Source organism: Notothenia rossii (assembly GCF_949606895.1).
Source record: "Notothenia rossii genome assembly, chromosome: 7".
Lineage (NCBI taxonomy): Eukaryota > Metazoa > Chordata > Actinopteri > Perciformes > Nototheniidae > Notothenia > Notothenia rossii.
The window spans coordinates 28,550,057-28,570,805 of record NC_136905.1 but is presented as its reverse complement, the minus strand read 5'-3'; the positions used below and the strand labels follow the sequence as shown (position 1 = coordinate 28,570,805).

General features: G+C 42.9%; 1 protein-coding gene across 2 annotated transcripts in view; it reads right to left on the bottom strand.

Annotated features, from left to right (window-relative positions):
• Nucleotides 1-20,749, bottom strand: part of znf407 (zinc finger protein 407) — a 148,464-nt gene that overhangs the window by 88,129 nt on the left and 39,586 nt on the right. The gene's annotated exons all lie outside the window — the stretch shown is intronic.

Below are 20,749 nucleotides of genomic sequence, written 5' to 3'. Positions count from 1 at the left end.
TATGCTACTCAGCATCATTATATTTTCTAATTAACTGCTTTAATTTGGGATTTAAATCTTAAGTGAGGGGGGCAAACACTTGAAAATGCTGAACAAGAGAGAATAATGCCATATTTGGTTTCGAGATGAAAGGAGAGGTGTATGAGGAACAAGGTACCAACAGTTACACAAGTGGCTTTGTCAAAGTAGTATGAGCTGTACAGTATTGTGTGGAATCAGCACAAAAACACCTTGGATAAAAAAAGAAAGAAAGAAAGAGCACCAACCGGTATGAAGACTGAACTTGTCTTGAGAAATATTTAAAATGAAATGCATCCAACATACTAAAATACTGCTGCGTTAGGTAGAGGCTTAGAAAAGTCTCAACAACAAAACAAAATGAATAAAGAATGCAGGTTGTTAAAGGCCGTTAGCTTCTCTTGCTAATGCATCTCTCCCCTTTCTCTCTGCAGTGCAGTTAAAGATATGAAAAATATATGTGCTTTCTCTCCCCCCTTCTCCTTTTCCACCGCGGCGTGTTAAATCATTAAAGAGAAGTCCTGCTCATTATCTCTCTAAACAAAACTTCTCTTAAACCAAATAAATCACCGTTGCGCGGCGCAGCTAACAGCCGTGAAGGGATAAATTACAAAGCGCCTCACTGGCAGCGCTGGTATTTTAAAAAGCTTGCTGCACAATTTCTATGATGTGCAGTAATTTGTAATGCAGGTTTCCTTATGCTTAGAAGGTCTCAGGTGTGTGTGTGTGTGTGTGTGTGTGTGTGTGTGTGTGTGTGTGTGTGTGTGTGTGTGTGTGTGTGTGTGTGTGTGTGTGTGTGTGTGTGTGTGTGTGTGTGTGTGTGTGTGTGTGTATATGCTGGGAGAAGAAGTGAATGGTGGGGAGGGAAGAAATAAGAAGAGAGCTTGTTTGTGTACTTTGTACTCTTCAGCACTAAATCTAGCACTAAGCACAATCATTTGACATCCTTGAATGTATATTTGTAGTAATTTGATAACAATACTACGACAGCATAATATGACCATTGGCCGATAACATTCGAAAGCCTGTATTAAATGTTGGGATAAGGTCAGACTTCAGCTATCATAAAGATGCCCCCAACAGCTAGCGTCTTGTGTTGATATTAAATAGCATAACATTTCATTATTAATGCTTAAAAGTAACTGTTTCTGCCCGAATAGTGTCCATCACTGAATGCAGCTTAAGGACATATTGATATCATTAATTTAGGAGGATTATAGGTGTTTGCTTTGATTTCAAGATCTACGCTGCAAAGCCGTCACATTGGATCCTTTCTGGCTGGCCTGAAATGACTCCTTTTAAAGAGTAGCAGGAGTAAACAAGTGTTGTTAGAGAGGTTGCTGTGTTGAATCAGAGGTAGACAACACTGCTGATGTTAGCATTATATTTTTAATCAGCCAGTCAAACTGATGTATCGGTGTGACTGTAACCAGTTTTTCCAGCTGACCGCGGCGTCATTATAACATGAAAAAACCGCAGCAGGGGCTCATCTCCCGTTAAAAAGTCTAATTGAGGGGAAAGAACCCACCCTGCACTCTCACCTCCATCCCCACCTCTGCACCCCCCCTCCAGGGACCGGGAGCAGCAATGAGCCCCCCCCCCCCTCGACCTCTCTCTGGCCCCTAGTGGGCAGATTAAACTGCGGATAACAGGGCTGCACTTGGGTCCGTTTACAACAGCAAGCCTCCCCTGAGCCTCCTGGGGATAAAAACCAACAGTATCCCTAAGACCCCCCCTAAGAAAAAAAAACCCAAACATGATTTATTCAGTCTGTTTACTGTACACTGTATCTGCCTGTCCTCTGAGAACAAATTAAATGTATGAAAGAGAGAAGGAAGAAAGGATGAGTGGTTAAAAAAAGGAAGAGAAGTATCAAAGTAAATAATTTAATCCCGGAAATAAAAATAAAAGTCTAGAGGCGTGGAGCGTGTTTAATTTGCACAGGAGATCTATAATAGCCGGCTTTGTTGAAGACACACAGTAGCACACATGCATGACAAAGATCTATGATAAAGGAAAAAAATCTAACTTGTTTTGAAAACCCAAAACTATTTCCAAGTCAGCTTTGGTTATTCAAAGAACTATAGTGTTCAAACTTGAGCAATCTGGAGAATGAGGAGCGAGAGGGGAAAATTGAAAACAAACAAAGGAGACAGCCTCTAATTTTGACCGCTGTTGTTTCAGTGAGTGGTCTTCCACATTAAAAAGAACTGAAGCAACATGACAAGCGCAAGTTGTATTTCTCTCGCTATAGTTTTTTTGCTAAAGCAGATAATCCATAAAACATAAGGCCTCCGTATTGACGTTTTTGCTCAGCCGGGCTGAGTGAAGGGCGTAGCTGGGGTGTCAGGCCTGTCTGTTGGCCAGATACCACTCTCATTATCCCCGCGCCTCGGTGAAGGGCAGCTAAGGTCACACTCCGGAGGAGCAAAATAAACCGCTACGGTACTAATCTAATATTCAGCGATCCTATCAAAGAAAGACTTATTAGGCTCAAAGAAGCGCGGCTATTGATGGAGATGAAAGATTGTACAAAGTGGAAGTTCACACTCTGACATCTTCTCCGGTGGGTGATATTGAATCTCACTTTTACCCAGAAGTAAGTTAACGGAGTATTTCCTCTGTGAGCTGTCTGGAGTCAAATGAAACAATGTACTTTCTGGAGATTGAGTAAGAGTACAGCTTAGGAATGTATACAACGCACCATTCAAGTGTTATTATGCTGTTGCCTCCTACTCGAAGCTACTGCACTTCTACACCTCTCAGAAAGTATGCATTCTCTCACACACACACACACACACACACGCACACACACAAAGGATGTCTTTGTTTGGCTATTGCTGCCGTTGTCTTGACACCCACCATCTGCCGCCCCGGCAACAGAGAAGAGTGAAGAGAAGACTTTCTCTCTGGAAACTCGCCCTACACCCCACCGCTGCCGACACCCCCCACCACCAAAGAAAAAAAGAAGAAAACTCTGCAAAGGTTTCACTCAAACGAGCACTGGCCTCCCTCCCACTGCTGACGCTCTCTGATGCTCCACAGGTTGAATCACCGCTCAATAAACAGCCAATTTCTACCTTTTTTTTCCTAACGCTTGTTTAAGTCCTTGCTGAAATGCATAAAGTGGTAAACAAACGCAGAAGATTTACAGTGCGAGCCTCTTTTTTTCTCTCCCCGAAAGCAAAGAAAACCTTGTGAAGATCTCATTCAGCCATTTAATAAAGCCTTGTGTCATTGAAGTGTCGAGGAAGAAGGGGTTGGGGTAAATTGCAAAAGGTCCTCCTCAGTCACATTCTACACACAGAAGAGACGTATCACAGAGCAAGCACTCAAATGTAAATAAATAAATAAATAGGTAAATAAAGTACGCTATGCAGATGAGGGTGACGAAGCCTCCGTCTCGGCCTATTCCGCGATGTGCTGGCCATTCATCACCTGCGCATGCAAAGCGCCAGCTCTGGTCCTTAGCATATTCGCATATTCTAATGAAGGCTTGCATGCAAATCAGGACGACCTTTTCCTTTTGGCTTTTTTCTTTTTTTCCTCTTTCTTTACAACTTTACATTAACAGGAGGGGAGTGGAGAGCAGTGGCTGTAATGGCTATTAGAGCGACAGGCTTGAATATGTGGCGTTGTGATCTGAACTCAGGGAAGCTGTAATTAGGCTAATCTATTACCAGACGCCGGCTGTCAAAAGATCTTTATGGCAAAGGACGGACTTGCCAGACTCTTTATTTATTAAAAAACTGCCTCTGGATTTTGTGAAGGCATAGTCAGTCAAACCCTCAGAAAAAATGTTCTCAGCCCAGTGACATGAGATCAGACATGGATAACACATCCAAGACAGGCACCCATGGGACCTTAGCGCTACCCCTGGACCTATGAGGTGCTACATGTTGCGCAAGCTAATATTTGCAGAGGGTGCCGGGTGTTGTGTCAGACCAATGGAATGATACTGGCTTATAAATATTGAGCAACAAGGCTTGATGCAATCTAGATTTTTTTATAAAATCAATGATTTTTTGAAGAATAGAATGATTGTCTTTAAAGAATAGATGCATTAATATTGTATTACATTACAATACAGTATCCCGCCCCAAAGACAATCTGAATATTGACTGCAGGGGATGGGGATCGAACAACTGGCCTTCCATTTGGTACATGTCCGTCACAACCTGGGTGACACCATTTATACTTTTTAAGCTCATATCTCCAAACAAATCAGTGAAGAAAATCTAAGGTCTGTCTGTGTCATTGTATTGGTTACACTGAAGTTCTAGTTGTCTGTCTCCTCATCCGAGCCTGGCCCCCCCTCTCCCTTTCCGTCAGCAGTGACCACCGTAGGGGAGGGGAGGCGTGCACAGCCTCCCCCGTCCACCAGGCAGGGTCCTGTGCTTGTCGGCGGGGAGGCGGGAGAAAGTTAAGCCTCCTTACTGTGACTTTGAACTTTCTCAGATGAGGCATAAATATTGAAATATTGAAATGAAAGATGCGGGCGGAAGCAGAGGGTGATGGGAGGGAGGTGGGGGGGAGGGAGAGAGAGAGGATAGACGGATTGGGGGGGTGGAAGAGACAGGAGGCCCACTGAGAGAAGAGACAAGGCCCTCACCCCTCTGCCAGGCGGCATTCTAGCAGGGCCGACAGTTATGGATAGGAAACATTACTGCTGCTGGTAATTAAAGCAAAAACTAATACTGTCTCTTGGATGAGGGGGTTTCATAGTGAGCATCCATTTGTCACTGCTGCACACTCGCCAAGGCCAGATTAAATCACACACATATTTAGTCCTGCTGAGCACAGAGGCTCTCTATCCATCTATATATCCATCCATCTATCCCTCCGTCTCTCCATCTGTCATTCTAACTTTATTTTTTAACAACAATGTCCTACTGAAAATGATGAAAGGTAAAGATAGTGTCAGGATATCAACTGTTAACACGTTTGTCGCCTTCAATCCAAAACAGTGGTATCGGTTTTCACGCACACATGTAAGAGTCCTCAGTAAGGGACTGACTGACTGTGGAGTGGCAGTGAAAAGACCAATGGCTAGAGGGGGTGTAGTGGCAAAGACGAGGATGGGGTGGTTGGGGTTGGAGAAGGAGGAGGGGATGCCATGTCACCAGACGGAGGGGATCGGTGACACTGAGCGTGTCACAGGCTGACGGCTGCACTCTGCTCGGACCAGCAGCCCCTCCAGTGCTGTCAGAGGAACCAGCCGCTCCTGATACTGACACTAGCTGCCGCACTGACAGGCCAAAGCATGACTCGTCTCCGCGCTCGCCACAGACGAGGCCTGACGGCGCACAGAGACACTGAGAGACGGAGGGATGGAAAGATATGCATGAAAGGGGAGGGGGGTTTTATGAACACAAACTGAATATGTGTCTTCTGACCAAAACAAGGCGTTTCGTGGGCCAAATAAAGCAAAGTGTTTACTGCAAAAGGTGGCAAACACTGAGTTGACTAGACACAGACCAATTTAGAGACTTCTTATGTTATAACGAGCGGACAAAGTTTACAGCAGTGACAAGTCTTTTTAAAGTCTTTTGAAAAGTCTGTTTTTTTTTCAAAACCACTCAGTGGTTCAAATAATAAATAAGATGTGCAAAACATTAGCCTTGTTCGTTTCTAAGAATTCTAGTAAGAAACCTCTTTAGCATGCTTTACAAAATAACATTGTATGTTACCCATTTTAAGTGCATCACACCAACAAAAAAGGACAACGATCTGACATCATGTTTACAACTTATGTTCGGTTAGTCAGGATTTTCTCGAACAATGTGGCCCTATTGTTACTTCTTATGACTTCACATCTAGATTGACCTCGTGAGGTTTTCCGGAAAGGGAGGAGTTGTTAGGAAGGAAAAAACATGTTTAGCCTGTTTGGATCAGGCAAGAGACACAGCATGGGGGGAAGGTGGGAGAAAAAGAAAGGATGACAATGATAAGATATAGATGGAAATATGGTGATTTGAGGGGGAAAACATGGAAGGGGGGAAGGGTGGTAATGCCAAAAGGGGAGAGGGCAGAAAACAGAAAGGAGAGAGAAAGAGGGAGGAGATGTGGAGAGAGAGGGAGCGCAGCGGCGAGACTGATCGCTGTTGATCTTCACGATAAGCGCTCCAGACAACTTGTGACCAAAGTGGCGCTTCGACACTAATCGGCCGTGAAGGCTGACCTGCAGCGAGGCAGCGAAGTTCAGCTCGCATAGGGCCGCCGCTGCAGCTCAGACGAGATGGACCCGGACAGGAGACATCCAGGCATCAAAACTCCCTGAGAAATTGCGACATTGCTTCAGTGCACTGTGAGAAGAACATAAGAGGGGGGGGGGGGGGTTGGTAGCAGTGATACTCGGTGCTCTTGGCAGTCGAGGCAGACTTATCTGGCTTAAGATGAAAAGAGAAGGACAGAGGCAAAGGAGAGTGGAGTGAGGGAGTCATGGGAAGTGTAAAGGGGAGGGGGGAGGAGGAGGAGGAAGGAAAAATATGAGGAGTTTTTGGATCAATTTTATTGACAATTATCTGTGAGCTGGACTGAGCTGAATTGAAGAATAACCTTGAACTGTGTGTGTTCAACCTCTGCCAGACATGAAGGGTGTGTGTGCAAACTATAACAACAGGGCTGAATACTCTCATGAGCAGAAGGCCAGAAAGTCAAAAGGTCAAAGGTATGGTAAAAAGTGAACTGTGCGCTATACAGGGCCTTTAAGTAAGACAACCTCGCCTTCATAATGGTAAAGGAAATGACTTGATTTCGCTCAATAAAGTCGAAATATGACCAAAACTTTAAATTACAAAAAAAAATTAAAAAATGTCCAAGTCTCTTAAATTTGACTAATCTCCAACTAAAAATTTCACTCAAAATAAATGACTTTATTTTACTTCAATAGAGTGGAAATAATAAGGTTCCTTGTTCTAATCATTGTTTTGATCAGTTTCTTTACACAAAAGCACATCATTCTGACGGCCACAAAAAGGGCATTGTGTCCAACATAAACCCCATGTTGGACAAATTGGAACTGTTGGACTTTATCTTAATGTAGCATTCAAGAGAAATGTGCTGCAAATGGATGTAGTGCAATAACCACAATGCAGAGGAGGCGAAGTAGCACAAAGATGGACATCATATTAGAATTATGATGTTTTTTGTTCAACGACTTTAGGTTCGACTCATCTCAAACTTTCGTCTGTCGTCAACACTCTGTTATCCGGGTAAACTCAAGTCAAGGCTTTAATTTAGCAGAAAACGTCCATTCCACACTTTCTGTCACATGCCTTGCCTTTAAAACAAAACAAATCTTCATATCGTCATGTCCCAGATCCTTAGATAAATATGTTCACTCTCACTCAGGGCGGGTTGTCCTCTCTTGCCAAGACGCTGCCGCCGCGACAGTAATGGGGAGGAAACATGAAGCTCTACTTTTAATAAGTAGGGAACACGCAGTTTATTCAGTCGTTAATGACCACTGTCTCCTACTTAAGGCGCCGCATGCAAAAAATGGGAAAATAATACTTGGGATCTACTCATATCTGGAACCATAAATCATCTGTGGCTTTGTCCCTTTAGGACAATTTACTGCAAGCATAGATGAGCTACGTGAAGAGTGGGGGTGGTGTGTGAGTGGAGTGTGTCCACATGTGTGTGTCAATGTTTCATAGCTACAGTAGAAGTGTGTGTTTGTTTCCATTGAGGACACTACTGTTCTGGCATCATAAAAAAGAGATTAGATTTATAACATTTTCAAAAACGGTTGAGGCGATAGGCGATTTTTGGATTGATTGATGAAGAAATTATTAAATATGGTTCTGCGGCTCTTCTGAGTCTGATAATATGCCAATAGGTTCAGTAATGGCAGCTAAGTTCAAGCTAACCACCAGAACACAAGTGAGGTTGTCAGTCTGTATATTCGTCACACACCCACACCCACAGTCACACACACACATACACACAGTCACACACACACATACACACAGTCACACACACACACACACACACACACACACACACACACACACACACACACACACACACACACACACACACACACACACACACACACACACACACACACACACACACACACACACACACACACACACACACACACAGTCACGCACACACACACACACACACAGTCACGCACACACATACACACACACACACACATACACACACATACACACAGTCACGCACACACATACACACAGTCACACACACACATACACACACACAAGGTTGGGTTAAATCGGAGACAGAAGCAGGGATTCTCGAAATATTCCCTTATTGATCTGTTGTGGGAAGATGCTATCTCTTTACATGAGGAGCAGACCGCTGGAGCCAGCACACACACACACAAACACACACACACACACCTAAATAGTATTACTACAAATACATGACACGATGAGTGTATGCTATCATCTACAAAAACACAAGCGTGCACGGTACATTTGTACAAATCAAACATACCAGACCAAAACACACACACACACACACACATTCCACATGCATGGTGTAAATGTCCTCCAAAATAAAGCTTTCCAAGTACAAACACAGCGGGCTTTAGACACAAATACCATTCAGCACAATTACAAACCGGCAAAAACACTGTTTACTTATTTATTGATGAATTTAATTGCTCGTTAAAATTGCACTTGAATTCTTCTGCACAAACTGCATAAACATTTCATGTTCCATCTAAAAAGGAGGAAAGTTTGTGGTATTAAAAAACACACGTTTCTCTTCACTTAACACATGTACACATCTTGAATTCTTCACCACAACAAATTGCTTGTATTTATTCTGCAGTGTTGGAAAATTAGTTTTTATAGAAAGTAATGGGAGAGTGGATTATTTATTTGTTTAAACCAACACACTGAAAGGACTCTCTGAGAGACATGCAGCTCAGTGCCGGCTATTAGTTCTGACTGCTCGAGTTTCCCATCCCTGTACTTACACTATACCGCAAATAGGACCATCACTTTTCATTACCTGCTGTTTCCAGCAGAGCTTCACTCTATCATTGCCACGCATGCTAATGTAAAGCAGGCTACTGTCATGTAAATTAAACTGTTTGTTTTGTTTGCCTCCCCTCCTTCGGCTGATTTTCAGAGCGACTTGCCGGGAGCAGCAGGTGTGTTTGTTTGTTTGTTTGTGTAGGAGTGCACCGGTGTGCTGGGTGTGCTGTTCGTGTGCCGCGGCTGCACAGCAACAAGTGAATGTGTATGTGTGTGAATCTGAAACACAGAAATGACACACACACACACACACACACACACACACACACACACACACAGCTCCCAGTCAACCAGATGTGCTCCTGACCCTGAGCTCAGCCACTGAAATGCAAAGTCGGATGCCTACTTGGCGCTCTTCCCCCCCGGCGCAGGTACAACCAACTGTCACAAACAATGGGGGAATATGCATACCGTGGGCTAGGGTTTGCTACAACATGCTCTCAATGTAAATCATATTTCACAGGTTTGCAAGAGACAAGCCAGTCAGCCAGCCAGTGCTCTGCTGTATCTGCGAGGCTACTGCCGCTGGGTAATTGACAGTGCATGTAAAAAAAAAAAAAACTGGCGACCCTGTTTACAGCGCTGCCTTAAAATATGGAAACGCGTCCCCTGTTCATTTGTAGGCACGGTGAAATATCAGAGAGAGAAAAAACAGCCTTCATGATTCCTCATTACGAGACAGATGACAATGACTCCGTCTCTAATTAGACAGAAGGGTTTTTGAGCGTCGACTGACAAGTGTTAACTAGATAAACAATGCTTTGACATCTGCGAAGGGGTGTCGTAGGAAGCTTCGGTTTCCCGTGCCAAACGGAGCTTTGAAAATCTTTCTGCTTAGCTTCCAGAGCAGAATGTTAACTGCAGATTTGTACACCAAGTTGGTTCAGAGGAGGTACGGAAAACCAAATGAAAGCACAGAAGTTGGACTACGACCTTGAGTGAGAGGGAGGTTTCCTAGGAAGTTTTTACACCAACTCTTAACTTGGACTTAGAAAGTTGTTGGAAATGTAGCAATAAAACCTAACATGCACTATGGGTAAAATGGGAGTTCTAAATACATTCATCTAGTTGATAACATTAAAAGGATTTCATTGCAACAAATGCAGAGTACAAACGCATGGTCTGGGTTGTTTCTAGACTTTAAACTCAGATGCAAAATGTCAATAAACATAACAAATTATAAGGTTAGTCAAAATAAAAACGGTCAAAGCGTGGCTTCTTTTCATGTTGAATTGTTCCACCTAGCAAATGCAAAAGTTGCAAGCATTTCAAAGCCTTTTAGTTATTTAAGTGAGCCTCAATATTAAATAAATACATTTCAATAAAAATCATGTTTAACATTGATCAATTCAAGCTTTTTATGATGTTTTCATTTATTTCTAAGGCCGTTTTTGAAAGGCCTGTTGATGACAATAGTGTCTCACTCGCTGTCACTCAGCGCTGTCTTTTATCACTTTCAATAACTGCAAGCAAATTTAGCTTGCTGGTTTCTGTTAACTAAAGCAACAAGATTACCCAAGTAATCTGGATCAATTCACCTGCTGCAGCCGTAAACAAACATTAGGGAGGCTAGATTACTCTGCTTCACAATGAAGAGCCAGTTTTGACCGCAGCACTTTGGTAACTCTAACTTCGGCGAAGTTCTGAAAATCAATCTCTTTTTTCCAACAGGTTAGCTCGTTGGTAGGCTTGGTGAGAATCAAGGATATGTGGCTAACGTCGAGGGGGCAAAGACATTAAGACATCAGAGATGAATGGGACATGTTCAATGTTAATCCAGATGTTAGATTTATGGGAAACAACCGCCGCACACATTGAGTCAGGCATATCTTCCGAGTTGCTAATGATGGAACTACGAAGTCAGAGTATTCTAATTTTCTCAAAGTAATTTAATCCATTTAAATCCAAACACAATCAACCGTAATGCCTCTTCCAAACAGCCTTATGAGAGTGGCTGAACACAATCAAAAGACAGAAATGTTTAGAGAAACTCCATGGAAAGACTGTCTTTCATTTTAATTCAAGTAATGGCTCACACACACTCACACACACACACTCACACACACACACACACACACACACACACACACACACACACACACACACACACACACACACACACACACACACACACACACACACACACACACACACACACACACACACACACACACACACACACACACACACACACACACACACACACACACACACACACACACACACACACACACACACACACACACACACACACACACACACACACACACACACACACACACACACACACACACACACACACACACACACACACACACACACACACACACACACACACACACACACACACACACACACACACACACCCTCTGCCAGCCATGTCCACCAACAACAGGCCCTGTCTGTCAGAGAGCGTTATTCATCATACCTTGTCCCAGTGTTTGGTTCTCTAAGTCCCGAAAACAAAACAACAGCGAGCTATAGCAACGTCAACGAGATCCCGTGACAGATCTGAAGCAACACGGACGCGGCAGAACTTAAAGTAAATTTGCCCTGCGTGATGAGCCGACCACGTCCGTCACTGCGGATCGCTCGGCTCTCCTCTAAAGCAAAGCAGATGCCACTTTGTACCACTATGATAAAAAAAGATATCTATATATATATATATATATATATATATATATATATATATATATATAACAGAGAGCTTTTTATATGAACAGAGAAGTAAGCATTTTGGCTTATATTTTAAGATGAGCGCAATCCAAATTGTTGTCGTGTGATTTCATACCGACGGCAGCTGTGAGACTGAAATGACCTTTCTACATGTAACGCAACCATAACTTTGATTTTTGACCCACAAATGTGAGGACACAAATACATTGTGAACATTATAAAGTAAAGATGTAACTAATGATACTTTAGCCCTGATTCGGAACAGAACAACTCAATTCATAGAATCCAAATTCTTTGATGCTGTTTTAACTTATGATGACACCTGACTAAGGTCATAGCTTACACACCCTTCTCTGTGCTTATTGAATGTAACTCTCATTCATTGTGTTTGTCACATTTCAATATTCAATTGCATCCAAAAAAAACAAATGCTTTGACAAAAATCCTCTTGTATTCCATGTATGTGTCAATGGAGATAAAAATGTCTCTGATATTTATGTCTAGAGACAGAAAAAGAAAGTAAAGGATAAACATTTGGGAATTGTGGCCGAAGACGTTCTCCTGAAACTCAAGATGCAAAACAAGAAAGTAATTGATTCTCCATGAGAACAGGGGGAAATTAGAGGTTCAGTTTAAAAGAAAATACAAGAACATATGTGATAAGTAACACGCATGACAATTATGTTAGCTAGTATCCTTGGAAAGAAAGAGCGACTGGCCCTCACGGCACCTTGATTTTGTTTTCTTGTGGGGGACGTTGGTTAGTGTTGCATTGTGGACCTTTACCCAGTCAGGGAAAAGAAATAGAAACTTGATAAATAAATAAAATGTCCTGTCAAGAAGGCTGCTACTAATAATATGTCAGCTCTGCAAGCAGTGCTAATGGTAAAATAATAACAAGAGGGAGAATCAAGTTGCTAACAAAATATGAGGTGGGTCAGTAACGGAGACAAGGAAGGATGTTGTGTGTGTGGGCATGCTGGTACTGTTTTAGCCCGGTAACACGTTCCCAGGGCTACTGGTTCCTGCTGGAGGTAACCAGAGTCGTCTTGGGGGTAACAGAGTGTTTGATCTGGATCTTTCCGCTGACATTGGGCTCCTTCTGTCGCTCTGCCCGGGTTATGCTAATACATAGCTGGGTCTCCCTCACCTTAATGACTCTCAGGGTGTAGGGCAGCAGCCATAACAGGCTCTCCTTGGTGGGTATCTTGTTAAATTAAAGACTTGGGGGCCACTCGCAGAGCATCTGATCTACTGCAGCAGGAAAATAAACTTCACTAAATAAACAACTACAACTCAGGGTGGGTTATCTGATACAAACAGGGAAATTAATATGCAAAAACTATGGTGTCGATAGCACAAAATGCACATTTGGTTATTCATGTGCAAAGCCTGGGATGTAGCAGACTGTACAAATTGAATATGTTAAAACAGGAAGTAAGGTTTGGGGTTTGATAGGTGAAAATAAAATCTATGCATGGGCAGGTGCGAGTGTATCTGAGTAAGGCGGTCAAGGATGTCCAATTTCTACTGTCATGGAGGTATGTGGAAAACAAAGTCTTCTCTCTCGAACACACACACAGCAAACTGCATTCCGAAAACTACTCACACACACGGCGAGACTCTTTGCCCTCCTCCATCTCTCTTATTCTAATCTCAAGCTAATCTTTTCTCATTCTTACCTCCCCAAACCGGCTCATATTTCACCGCCCCTATCTTTACATTTTCTATTATCCACGGCTGAAAAATGTGGCCAATGGAGGCACTGTTTTGAAAAAAAATATGAATCATCTTAGATATAGATATGGTGTGGTTATTGTTTATTTATTGTATTCCCAGTTAGCCATCACTGGCCCGTGTTTGTGACTCTTCCCTCTCAGTAAGAAGTAAGTTATTATTTCCCCAACATTTCTGTCAGCGATGCAACTACTTTGTCTACATTCTTCCCACAAAAACAAGCTTTTTTTATATATCAACTAATTAATATATATTACTGATCACACACACACACACACACACACACACACACACACACACACACACACACACACACACACACACACACACACACACACACACACACACACACACACACACACACACACACACACACACACACACACACACACACACACACACACACACACACACACACACACACACACACACACACACACACACACACACACACACACACACACACACACACACACACACACACACACACACCTTGTATCTACAACTCTGCCAGATATATATAATAGAGAGAAATAGGAAATATGAAGCCCTCAGCCATACCGCAGCAGCGTTACATATGAGGGGAGATCCCATCGGTCCGGCTCTGTATTTAGTATTTCTCGTGAGTAATCTCTTGTCTGTTTATCAGAAGAAATGAAATAATGGGGCAATCCTCTAATGAAAAATGAGGCTGCGGCACAGGAGAGACCGAGAGACAAAGAGGAGAGAAAAGGCTTCTGAGTGTAAGGCTTGAAAGGATAACAAACCCCTCTGTTTTACACGGAGAAAACTGCTGTGTTTCTGTCCTTAATTAGGCTAAATTAAATATGAGGCTGGCATATGTAAATGTGCCAAAAATAATCTTTATTAGAAATAGAATTAAAGAAAACCTTCAAATCAATGATATAGTAGTCTTAACTGAGCTTGGAAACTATTCAAAAATGTAAATGTTTAAGATTTAAGAGTTTGGTTGAATAAAAATGATTTAACCATGTTCATAAAACGTCAAAATGGAACAATGTTGTACAAAATGAAACTTTTAAAAGTTAATACATTGTAATAGTAATTCGATTTTTTACTAAAGCCAATAAAAACCACTGTAGAGATTATTTTCAAAAGTCTTAACAACAGTTACTGAAGTCAGCAAGTACTTAAAGTGACCAAAATAAATGTTCATTAGGCATTAGAGTGGTTGTTAATGTATAATATTTTAAATTCAGATTATTATTACCTATGCACTATTATGTAATTTAATATAACGTTTAAATAATTTCCAATAATTTCCGTTTCAAAGGGCAATACATAACAAGATTATGTTAGGAATAGATTTTTCAAATGAAATTAAAATGTTTGGGAGATGATATAAAATGTCTGGGGGGAGATCAAATATTGTCATAATAACAGTAAGAAATACAACTCTACACAGCTCTTATGTTGAAAAGAAGCAGAGGTGTGGAGGACATTTACGAGACGTGGGCAGATAAACAAACAAAATCAGAACAAATATATATTGTAAAGCTGAAAGAAATAAAAAAATATGAATTTATAAAACACTTTTTAAACTGCTTTGCAAATACACAAACATTTAAACACACAACACATCAGCCAATCATTTTAAGGCCGCACATAGATACACACACACACACACAGCCGAGTCTCTTACACTCTTTCATGTTCTTCAATTATGTGTGTGTGTGAGTATGTACGTATGTATGTGCCCACGCGATTCTGCATCTGCTGTTAAAAGTGTGTGTGACAGACAGTCTCTCCTTCAATGCATCTGTGTTTAATTAAAGGTAGAGTTTCGGCATCCCAAGACACACAGACACACAGGCACACACACACACACACACACACACACACACACTAGGGGTTTCACCAACTAATCGACTAGTCGACTACCTTTACCACTACTCGGCGCTGTAGGCCCTAGTCAACTAGTTGTGAAAAAAATGGAGGTAAACGAGGTGCTGCAAAATGCTCCAAAACACGTCCGACATTCTTATGTATGGCAGTACTTCAACGAAGATGTAACCAACTCCACAGTGAAGTGTCAGTTGTGTACAGCTGTACTGAAGTACAATACAAATGCATCTGCTATGCGCAACCATCTGAAGATGAGACACCCGCTCCCGACAGCTAGCACTAGCAGTAATGCTAGCACCAGTGAGCAACGGACCGGCGTCAGCACTGAACAGAGGCAAACGATAAGCAAGAAAACACGGGTCAACAGTGATGCGGATGATGAGCTACGGGATTACTGCCAGCGGACACCGCATATCCCCACAATGGATAATCCACTGGAGTGGTGGGCAGAAAACGTGCACCGCTTCCCCCGCTTTCGAGGAGCTACCTGGCTATTCCAGCCACAAACACCCCGAGTGAGAGGGTTTTTTCCCTGGCAGGCAACACTGTCACCCGAAAGCGATCAAACCTCCTTCCCTCACATGTCGATGCGTTGGTGTTCAAACCAAACCAAAAATATGGAAAGGTGGACGTTATCGTGGAGAACAGTGAAGTGTTTCGCAATGCGCTGTTGCGCACTGGATTTACGTGGCATTTATGTAAACAAGAGTTTTTTGCTGTCGATTTTGGTGAGTCCAGTTACTGTTTGTTATTTACTCATGTAACACAAATTAAAATGCAGTGTTTAATGTTACTGTATGAGTTCCAATATAATACAGTTGTACACCTCTCTTTGTGTGTCTTTATTATGACATAACGACAAGTCGACTGCTATTTTGAAAAACGTGAATATAGTAAATATTGATAGTTGTGAAACCACACACACACACACACACACACACACACACACACACACACACACACACACACACACACACACACACACACACACACACACACACACACACACACACACACACACACACACACACACACACACACACACACACACACACACACACACACACACACACACACACACACACACACACACACACACACACACACACACACACACACACACACACCGAGCAAGGGAGGGAGGCTGGCCCTAATGTGCATAATTAACTTAACCCCCATCACTTGACTTTAAAAGGGCTGTTTGGAGGACTGAGCCAGGCAAATGGAGGCTGGGAGAGTGGTCCTTTATGTCTAAAATATTCATTACTGCATTTCAGAGCGTTTTTGAGCATCCTCTGATTTTTGTTTTCTCATTTCGGGAAGACATATTGTTGCTAAGCACCTCTGAGACGACAGGAAAGGCTGGTGGGAAATGGGACAAGTCACCGTTTTGAATAACACACACACTTCAATGGAAGAGCCTATGCCGTTACACTCTTCTGCTTCTGACTTTTGTAACAAGAGAGTTGTCGCATGTGAAACACGGTGTGAAGTGGCCAAAGGGAGGCTGTCATGACTCCAGTCGAAGGAGTTGAGAGGAGGAAGGAGGACGGGAACAGGAGTCACTGGCCAAGAAAATCTCTCGCCCTCCGGCCTGGTCCTTTTCTTCCTCCTCCTCCTCCTCCTCCTCCTCCTCCTTGTCCTGCTGTGCCAGTACTGACTGCTACCAGCCACACACTTCACCTCCCATCAGGGTCAGGGCGCCAGCGAAAAGGTCAGCTCGCCGACAGCTGATTGGCCGGGATGGCTCCGGTCTGCGGCCGGTAGCCAATGGGCATCCTGACGCACCTGATGTGACACACAGCGCTTCGAGCGTCCTCTCCGAACAACGGGCCACAGAGGACAGGCAAGAGGGAAAAACAACAAAACATGCAGAGCAGCTAACAAAGAACACACTGTCCAGTCCTGCAGCAATGTAATAACCAAATATATGCAAAGTTTATTAAAGTGGCTTTCTAATTTTTTTAGCTTGAATTGGGATTGGAAATGGAACTGTTGACAACTACCTCTATCCAGCCTTTTTATTGTATACATTGGCCTTATCATTTGGATTGTCTCTAGGGTGTGAGTGCATTATATTTGGTTCTCTATGTACATGACACCTGTTGCACGTCGACCCGTCCTGGGAGAGGACACCAATAATTGTGTTTTCTTTTGTTGAGAGTTTTACTTGTTTGCTGCATGGTTTGAGGGCAGAGGGTGTGGTATGATGTAAACACTGTGAAGCCAATTGAGAAAAATGTGTAAATTGTGATATTGGGCTGTATGAATTGAACATTTTTTTTAAAATAAGGGAAATCAGCATCAATGAGGGTAAAGCCCTCTGTGGGGGCACTCTGAATGAGCCCTCACAGCTGCAGCTCCTGAAGTCACCTGCAGGCCACATCAATTGTTGCGAATGAAGTATCAAGCTGACTATACATGGAATACAGCGCTGCGAATATAGAAATTGAACTGAAGTGTCCACAGCTCAAACAATGCAGAAAACCATCCCATAACAAGCTAGTTATCGGACTGTGATCCATGGATACTGCCAGCCAGCCTTTGACTCAGTATCCCGAAAAGCATGACAAGTCAATTGAGGAAATTAGAATGGATGTATTCATATTTCTGTGTATTAAGCAGTGGAGAATGCATATTCATGATTGGGCCGGGTTGCTAATTATCCAGTAATAGGAGTGCGTTAGTGTGTGTGTAGGATAGTGTGCGTGTGGTTATTTAATGGGTAATTAGCTGAGATAAGAAACTAATAAGCACTGTACCTCAAACACTGGCTCATATTACAGTGAGTCTACAAATGTATTAAAAAAAATCATGTGGATGGAAAAAACAAGATGCCGGAGTATGTCAAAACTACACACACACACACACAGACTGAGGAGTGCTATAAAAAGTGCAAAGGGCCAAACTGCGGGGCTGTCTGTGTGTTCGTGTGAGCATGTGTGTGTGTGCCTGGCGGCAGAGCTGTTCATGTGGCTCACACTGGAACAGATCAAAGGAGACGCATCATTTTTGGGCATATGTGCACCAGCTAGACCCCCCACAACCCCATTCTCCCTCCCTCTACATCCACCACCCCTCCGTAATAGAACACAATAAGAACCAGCAGATCCGTCGGCGGCGGCAGCTGATGTGGACGGACAAGAGCAGGAAATGGATTTGGAAACCTCCTCCAGCGCTCTGTCACATTTCCTCGCACTCTGGTTGCTGACAAACAAGACGCTTCACCATTCTGTTTGACCGCCCCCTTCGCAGTCTTTCTCCATTCTCCCTCTCCTACAAGTATTTGACTTGTGCAGGAAATGTGGGAGGAGTTAACCACCACTGCTGCTGTTGTTGTTGTGCCCTTGAGCACACATGCCAACCTGAACAAGTTAATGTCCGGCTGTGTAAATGCTGGGATTTGTTTGGGAGTGCTGGGTGGGCGTGTGTGTGTGTGTGTGTGTGTGTGTGTGTGTGTGTGTGTGTGTGTGTGTGTGTGTGTGTGTGTGTGTGTGTGTGTGTGTGTGTGTGTGTGTGTGTGTGTGTGTGTGTGTGTGTGTGTGTGTGTGTGTGTGTGTGTGTGCGGTGTCAGTCATGTAGTGAATGTGAGGACTTACTTTGTATGATTCAATCCTGAGCCAAATTCCTGTTAGATCTAGCTAGTCTAATGTAAGGTTTTTTTTCTATTCTTTTTTTTCTTTGAATATTAGACAAAACAGATATTTGATGACCTTCATGTTGGAATAATGTGTCACTTTTCACTTTACACATTAGTTTAAACATACTGAAAATGATCATTGGTTTCAATCACACAGTCTAAAATCAGTTATGATTATGTTATCTCAAACCCTACTTTTTGTTAAGGTGTGGCTTTGAACATCCTTCTCTGGCTAAAATAAAATATGTAAGAAATGTGTTTGAAGTAAGAATATATCATTTGTTGCAGCACATTTTATGTAATTCTTTCGTATTACATAGCACAGCAGCCCAGTAAACCTCCAGCATCCCATCCCCACACCAGCACTCTGCCACTGTAAGCTAGTGCTAATATTTGCCCGGCTCACTTCTAATACACATCAGCATCAGGAGTGTATTTTCACTATACTGTTGCAAGCCAGAGAAAATATTTGCTTCCATCGATGCTCCCTCACCGCCTCTGAGAATCCCTCCTCCTCCACCAGCCGCAAACCCCCACCAACTTTCTACAGACACACACACCAACAGCCTCCCCCTTGATAGATAAATGGCGAGTGGATTTGCTTAGCAAATTGTTGTGCCGCCTAAAACGACAAGACTTGTGTGGTAAAGATACATGTAAATAGTTGACGGGCAGAAAATTATTTTCCACGATAGCCGACTATTAGGCTGGTGCTCTACAGTGAGGGGGGGTGGGGGTGTTATTGGAAGAGAAACCCTACACGGCCGCACAGACACTATGAGGTAGATGGTCCACCATGGCTTCACACATGTAGACGCTCAAACACACACCGACAGACATATGCTTTAACACTCCGCAAGTGGTGTGTTTTGCTTCTCATTTTTCCTCTGGCTTGTGAAACATCATGACATTGTGGAGCCAGCTCCATTAAGGTAGGCCTTTAAAGCAAACATTACAGTGTCATCACACCACTCCAGACCTCCCCTCTCACCAAATATCAAAGCCAGAGGAGCTGTCAAAAGCCTATATTAATCAATTTCAAACTGAACAGAAAATTGTTTCCTAGTCTCCACTCCAGCGTCTCTGATTTAGAGCAATCTCAAAGCCCCTGGAAAAAGAATTCACCTCCGAAACTCCAGAGTGAGAAAAAAAAAAAAAAGAGGAGAAGGAGGGAAAGAAAGAAGTAAAGAAAAAAAAAAAGTCAGGGTCTAATTAGGAGTAATTACAGCCTTTTCATTTCCAACATGATGAAATAATTTGATTCTTTTTAAAGACGGGGGTCTGGTTTGGCTCAGCGCAGACAAAGCGCCCCTACGTCGAGAGTTGAGAGCTGAAGCAGGACAATGGCGGTCCTTCTGAGAGCTGAGCGTCAAACCGGCCCATAAATCATGCCAAAGGTAGGCTTCAGACACGGCTATTTGACTGTGCCTCCATACAGGGGTGACCCACATTAGCGAGATAAAATAAATATGGGCAATGGCAGCGTTGAGCTGGAGGGGAAGTGACATGTTCGAAGGAGAAAGGGGACATACTGTACGTCACCACAAAACACTTTGGCTTGACATCCGTGGCGCATCGATAAAGGGCCATGTTGTTCCAATTCCCTCTGTAGCGATGAAGTAAGAGACTAAAATGTATTTTGTTTCATCTAGGAGGAACTAGTCCTATAAGGATGGCAATAATCAAATAGTCTTTGGTGAACAGAGGAGTAAGGTCTCAAAGATGTGGCTGGTGTTTGAAAAAATGAATAAAATGGAGCAAGTGGGAAAATGTTTCATCAGCAATAAGACAC